The following is an 8,282-nucleotide window of genomic DNA, read 5'->3' on the forward strand; positions in this document are numbered from 1 at the left end:
TCTTCTGCCGCTACCTCTTCTTCATCTCCCCCATTGTTTTATCATCAAAGGCACCATACTGAGCAATAATGTCATCAATGTCTAAATCTTCTCCTTCACCTTCTTCCATCATGACCCCGCTTTCTCCATGCTTAGTCCAACATATATAGTTTGACATGAAACATGACTTAAGCAAATGTGAATGAAGACTCATTGAGCTTCACTATTCCTTTAAATTCTTACATATGGCACATGGACAACACATGAAACCATCCCGTTTATTTGCCTCGGCCACACCTAAGAAATAGTGCACGCCCTCAATAAAGTCTTGGGAGCGGCGATCGGCATTGTACATCCAATGGCGTGACATAATCTGCATTACATGACAAATTATGAAAACCTTGAACATAATTAAGTATTTTATTACACAACATAGATGACACACACACGGTTGATTAATTAACTAAGCCTGGCTACAGCGTAAGCCATCCCAACTATCACTAAACAAACTAAAACTACAATGCACTCCAGTAACATAATTATTTCGTGATCGTACACAACTAAAATAGACAAATCATTCGTCTGTTGAATATCAATAAGCTTCTCCTACTGGCTCACTGCCTCATCATCAGCAGCCGCTACCTCAAGCGCACCCGAATTCTGCACGTATGTAGCATAATCTTCCTCCCAGTACCAACCATCGCATCCATTGCTCTCCCACTGAAATTAAAGCCAAAAAATATTTAGTCAAAAATATTCAAGAAAAGCAGGTCAATTAGCCATAATAATCAAATGCGTAAGAAACTCACATCGCGATCCGGGCACTTGTAGAAAACACGACCCTTGTTGGGTCCCTGTCTCTTGACTCGGTACTCCATCACAATCTTCTGCTTACACTTGCCGCAGATAATGAGAGAGAGTTCTGGCCTCAGTCATTTCGCAACCGAACGAGAGGCCGAGGATCCGGTACCAGTTGTCATCTACTTTCTATACTTATTTTTGCAAACTAGTATAAATTTCACATTTTCTAAAATAATATATTTAAACAAAACTAAAATTATTTATTTATCTAACTAAACCATGAAATATGTACTATGTATAATAGTAAAATACCAAACTATCAAGTGATTTTACTATTGTAAATCATCATGTGATTTTGAGCTAAAAATTACATAGAAATCACATAGCTCAAAAACATGTTTCAATAAATAACCATCCATACTAGTTGACCTTGCTTACGTGATCATCTTGGCGAGCATTTCTCCACCGGACGGCACCGTACTTGGCCAAGGAAGAGCTTCGATTCTACGAGAAAGGGAACACGGTCTTCCACGACCGTTGCCGCTCTCCCTCGTAGAATCAAAGCTCCTCCTTGACGTCCGTTACCGCTCGGCAGAGAACATGCTCGCCGAGATGAACACGGTCCACAAGTTCAACTAGTACGGATTTTCTATAATTTTCTAACTATTTTCTAAGTTTTTCATTTCATGGAAAATTTAATTCTAAAAAATAAAAGGCATGATTTCTAAGTATTTCATTTCATGGAAAAAATAATTCTAAGTGACCTGCTCGATATCGGCGAGCTCGCGGGCGTTTAGGTTGCCGAGGATAGTAACATTTGTAGATGACATTTGTAGGTCTGAAGTTATCAAATATCCATCAAATTATAGCTCAAAAACATGTTTCAATAAATAACCATCTGTACTAGTTGACCTTGCTTACGTGATCATCTCGGCGAGCATTTCTCCACCGGACGGCACCGTACTTGGCCAAGGAAGAGCTCCGATTCTACGAGGAAGGGAACACGGTCTTCCACGACCGTTGCCGCTCTCCCTCGTAAAATCAAAGCTCCTCCTTGACGTCCGTTACCGCTCGGCAGAGAACATGCTCACCGAGCTGAACACGGTCCGCAAGTTCAACTAGTATGGATTTTCTACAATTTTCTAACTATTTTCTAAGTTTTTCATTTCATGGAAAAATTAATTCTAAGATCATGTAAGCCGCCGGGGACGAGGATGGCACGTGCTCCAGCGAGGACGAGCGAGGCGTGATTTTGATGAACTAATTTAACTTTTGTTTATCCAAACATATATGCAAATCATCATGTGATTTTGAGCTAAAAATGACATATAAAATCATAATAAAGTCCAACATATAAAGTTACGCATGCATCTACATCGTAAAATGAGATAAGCTACTGATAAAACATAAGAGGATTAAGTTTGTTACCTCCAAAATCGAAGAGCAACTCCAATGGAGGGGGAGAGAGCAAGAACAACAGCAAGCTGAAGAACAAAGGCAGTGAGTTTGAATGGAATGGCTCAGGCTCGAGGAGGAAGAAATGAGCTGGTCTATAGGCCGGGATAATTAGTCCCGGTTAGGGGGCCAAACCGAGACTAAAGATTAATCTTTATTCCCGGAGCATCACCCAAACCAGGACTAAAAGCTTTAGTCTCGGCTGGTATTACCAACCGGGACTAAAGGTAAACCTTTAGTCCCGGTTGGTAATACCAGCCGGGACTAAAGATCCCTGCCCCGCGGATGGCCATTGGGCAGGAACCTTTAGTCCCGGTTGGTATTACCAACCGGGACTAAAGGATCCTTTAGTCCCGGGGGCAAAAAATGCCGAGGCTAATGCCAAATTAGGACATCGTTCTAAAGTATGTTCTCTAGTAGTGCATCCTATCGACGCCATCACCTAGCCGAGCATCCGTGCCACCGAGCGACGGACCTAGCACGCGTCGCCGGCCATGGCAGTGGCGGCGCCTCCCCGCGTCCGCGCCGGCCATGGTAGTGGCGGTGGCGGCGGCGGATCTATGATTTGTCCTTCCATAGAAAAAATTGTGATCTGTGATCTGTGTAGGCTGGAGGTAGAAGAAGTGTGGAGGCTGTTGGATCTTAATCCTATGGTGCAAAAAAATTCATGTGTTGAAACTGCATAAAACATATGGTTGTGTAGTAGACAGACTCAGGAGATATAAGTATTTAGTACCGTTTAATAATCCCTTCCTTCCAAATCGTAAGATATTTTGGCTTTTCTAGACATTGTTTTTTCTATGTATCTAGACTGTATATCTACGTGTATCAAAAGCTATGTATTTAGAATACTCAAAACATCTTATAATTTTGAATGGAGGGAGTACATCCGACTAATACATAATTACTTATATTAAGTTATATATTTTCTCTTTGTTTATTTTCTAACATAGTAGACATAATAAATACTATGTGGCTTATTTATAGTTATTGTAAACTTATTAATTATTATTTCTTCAAGGAACTAATCTATATATTTTTATCCATAATCATATTTTTCTTTACATGGCACATCTGTATATTTTAAATATGCAATTACTTTAAAACCTTACCATTAATCATGGTGTCTCTTGTTACATCATGTTCATCTATCTTATGAAGTTATGAATCTAAATTTTATTTTTTCCAATTTTATTCTTAACTATTGCCATGAATTATTTTTTCTCTCCTCATGTTAAGTTGAAACTCTTGTGCTTATTGCATATTTCATTAACTATCATTTTTGCACTTTTAAAGTAAGGATTTTAGATCATAGAGTATGTTCTTAAGTACTTTTTTTTGATAATGTGTTCTTAAGTACTACATAGCATAAGTCATTATTTGAAACATGCACCATATCGCTTAAGATAAGTCCTAGAGCTTGAAGTGGGATCTCGGACTATGGTAGCAGTTTGCCCTCAAGGGAATTTTAATACTTAAACTTTATAATGATCGATTTTTTACTCTAATGTATTTTTAAAGGACTGAAAAAATATAGCCACCAATGGTCTCCCACACTTCTCGAGATGATTAAATTTTACTATCAAGGAATCATATTTGTAATTATGGTTATATTATCAACATAGACATATCAAATATTTAGTTAAAATATATGAATATATCTAAAGTAACAATTTATATAAATTGTATTCTATGGTTACTAATATGGTTTTAAATAATTTGTTAGTATCATTAGTAAGTGAGTTATTAAGAAAATATTTTTTATGTGTTGAAACATAACATATGTATTTTATTGCATGCATGGTTGCACGAGGCATATATTTACTTTAATCAAATCTTACCATACTAATATCGATAGAGGTGGGGTAACGTAGAAACATATACACACTCTATTTGTTATCTAAACAATTTTTCTGTAATAGGAGATGTTTATAATTTAGATGCAAATTTGAGGGGGTATTTAATTTTTCTAACAATTAGATGGAAAATGAGTTATATAATTTTTGTTGTATTCTTTATCTTTTATTCAAAAAATGTCTTTTATTAAAAAGAGTCTATATCCTAGTAGTATTGTTTTCCACGTAAGTTGAACCTTGGCTTACATCCTCAAACTAAACATGTTGAATTTGTAATATTAAAGAATTATATGTGTGTACTATTATTTATACATCATAGAGATCATTAAATTAAATTAATAATTTTGATATGATATAATGTTTCAATTAAAATATATAAACTTTTTTCCAAAAATAACTTATGAAATTTATTACCATGAGTATTAATATGGAGTGTTATTGCTACCCGGTTTGTTAAGTGAACAAATATACATGTTTATTTGATATATATGGTGGAACATAACGTTATAGTTATTTTTTTCATGATTATAGAAGTCTATAATTTATTTAGATATGCATATATATCGTACTTTATGGTATTGATTTAACTTTTTGTAATAATATATATTACTATTTATGTGTAGATTTTAGAGATTTTTTGTTTATTTTTATAATGGCTAAGGTACATACAAATATAAACGTAATACCTTATGTTATCTTTCATGAGGACATATATGGATAGGTACAATGCAAACTTAGAATATTACTTTGTATTATCATTCACAATGATAAATGTGCATAATTTATAAAATCATTAGGAAGTATTTAAATTATCTATCATAATGGTCGATGTGGGTAATTTGTTTTGGCAATGGTAGATGTGGGTATTTTAGATACAAAGTTAGAGGATTATTTTAAATTATCTTTCATAATAACAAAGGTGGGTAATTAAAACACAATTTTAGGAGGTTATTTTAAATTATATATTTTATAATGGCCAATGTGGTTAATTTAGATGCAACTTTAGGGGGTTATTAAGAATTATTTTTCATAATAGTTGATGTGGGTAATTTGTATATAAATATAGGGGGTTATTTTGAATTATCTTTTGTAATGGCAGATGTGGGTAATTTACACGCAAAATTAAAGGGTTACTTTATGTATTTTTCATAATGGCAATGGTGGGTAATTTTTTTAATAAACTACAATAGATCCAACGACTAATATCGGTGATGATGATTAGTGTCTACCAAATCAAAGGTCAAATGTTTCTAAATATTGTGAGAATTTCTAGGATTTATCTTTTTTCTTAGCACGTTTGGTGAGAATTAACGTGGTGCCTCCGTTGGGGCCTCTAATTAGTAATAGTAAGATTTGTGTACAAACTCTTTTATTACTTGATGTTTTCATTCTCTTTTCTATTACTCCTCACATACATCTCTATTGGAACCCACTACTGCTTATGTTTCTGTGCCCAACTTGTTGCTTGCATGAGAGCCAAGTTCTTTTCTCTCTCCTCCCTTCTCTCATCCACATCAGCAAAAATACTGAGTAGCTTGGCTATAAGACAATTGTTTACATTCTCTAACTCCTGCTACATGTTCTTTCTCCCTCGTCCTGCCCAACTTAGATCTCCCTCCCTCTCTCGCCCAGTTCAACTAGCTTCATACTTACCGAATCTCCAGCTGTTCTGTATGAAGTTTAGGTTTCATTCCCTGTCGCCTAGTGTTTACACCAAAATTTGGGAAGAAGAACGCAGGAACTTCAAGCTTCCAAGATTGAGTCATCAAGGAATCGATTGCATAAGGATCAATATCAGCTGATTCACATGCAGCACTAGGATCGACTCTCTTCGGATGACATAAGTAGATAATGCCAACGAGCTATGGCTGGCGTCGGAAAGACATGTCAGACTCTACAAAAAGGGAAACATTAGGGTCCAAGTTATCTTAAGTTAGGAATATTTTCTTTTATACCAAAGATTGTAAGGAGTCGTACTTGAGTAGGATTCATGCTTAGGTTCTAGGTATAAATATTGGACCCCAGCTATTGTAAAAAACATACAATCAATCAATACCAATTACTTTTTTATGCTTCACGCCAACCCTTAGGAGTAGGAGTAGTGTAGATCTCGACGAGTTCTTCAACAAGCAGGGCTGCATCGGTCCGGCTGACCTCTGGCTTGTCTGTAAGTACCGTCACGGCTTATACTTCTATTTGTAAGGCTGCATCGGTTAAGTTCAACCTCCACTGTGAGCTCTAGCATAAGCTAGTTATCGATTCTTATCTAGTTTAAGTATGGCTGCATCGGTTAAGTTCAACCTCTACTGCTCGAATTAGATTAAGGTCAAGTTATCGGCTCTACCTAAGGGTGCCATCCTTCTAGTAGATTCATTAAGTTACTGATCTTGCTGATGTTCTTATTGTCATTAGTTTTCAGCAATATCATCCTGCCTCACATCCTTTTAATCCATCATTTATTTTGTTACATTGCGACGGTTCTTACTTTAAACAACGGATTGTGTTTCATCGACCGTTCTGCTTCGATCTTGGTCCTGCATAGTACGCGGTCAAGGCATGTCTGATCTTGAGAAGGTTTACTAGCTAGTTGAATCTGGTCCATAGCTCACTATTATAGATGTATCGATCCAGTCGACCCCCATTGTTAGTACTTTAGATCGGAGGATGCTAGCTAGTAGACTTGCTTTCGACTAGGCATGACCCTAGCTATTTGCTATGCCCGCATCGGCTAAATACCCGATCACTTGCGCTTTAACGCAGGATCAGCTAGCCCTGCGTTGAAGCCAAGCGGATCTCTAGCCTTGCTCCATCAAGCAGATCCTTTTGGCTTGCCGTGTGCCAGGCGTATCGACATGTTTTTGAGCCGACACACATTCTGGCACGCCCGGTGGGACACCACAATCGTCATGGCAACTCAAAACAATAGTGACATCCTTATGGTGCCTTATGAAGACCTACCTGATAGGAATAAAGATGTCATTAGTAAAGCTATAGAAGAATTTCAGAACAAGTATTTATTATCCTACACCAAGACACGTGACAATAAAGTTGTTCAGAAATATCCACTACCAAGGGTTTTGTTGTATGGGCAGTCGGATATAGACAAAGCTGAGGATAGGCGTTTCTTTGTAGAGGCTGTAAACAAATCTGTTCATGATGCCATATTGAACCATAATACAGTTTTTTTGAACACATTCCACAACACCATGAAAAAGGTGTTTCATGAATATCCAATTGATCAAGTTGGACCAGTTTACTATAATATTCCACATCCGTTGACTCAAGGGACTAATCAAGCCGGTACTAGCCATCAAGAAGCAGCACCAGCTAGTAATGATGATGTCTAGGCAGTTTAGAGCTCATCTGAGCAAGTTCAAGGTGCTACTACTAATCAGATGCAGTATAATCATGGATCGTCAATGCAGCATGTGCAATAGCCGATGGGACAAGTCTAGAATCAAATGGTTCATTTTGCACAGCAGGCTCGATACCATCGTTGGCTCAAAAAATAGTGTCATCAGTTCAAAGGATTCGTAGAGATACCAATCCCAGCATTTACAACCAGAGACTTCAAACAACAAACCATCAAAGGACCCAACAGATAGAGATTCCACAAGGATATCATTATGGCACATATTACAATACCCTTCATATGATTCCAAATCCTAGGTATGAAGGTACCCAAAATTTTAATCCATAGATGGGTCAACAATTACAGAGAAATCTAGATTAAAATGCTGATGAGTTGTTGCTCAGAGTGACCGAGATGATGAAGAATCGGTTCGGTTTGAAGCCAAAAGGGTAGACCTTTTTGTACATACGTCCATATCCAGGGTGGTATGATTTGGTCACTTTTTCTATAAATTACAGGCTCTCGAAGTTTGCCAAGTTCACTAGCCAAGATAGCACAAGTACAATAGAACATGTCAATTGATATCTTACATAGTTGTACAAAGCATCCATTGAGGAGGCTCATCGAGTTCATTTCTTCTCCTTGTCCCTGTCAGGACCAGCCTTCACTTAGTTTTCATCATTGCCAGTTAATTCCTTTGTCAATTGGGCTGACCTAGAGAAGAAGTTTCATACATATTTTACACTAGGACAGGAGAAAAAAATTAACAATTTGATGACAACAAGGCAGAAAACTAATGAATCAGGCACCAAGTTTCTTTAGAGATTCTGAGAGACCAG

This window comes from Miscanthus floridulus, chromosome 10 (assembly GCF_019320115.1).
Source record: "Miscanthus floridulus cultivar M001 chromosome 10, ASM1932011v1, whole genome shotgun sequence".
NCBI lineage: Eukaryota > Viridiplantae > Streptophyta > Magnoliopsida > Poales > Poaceae > Miscanthus > Miscanthus floridulus.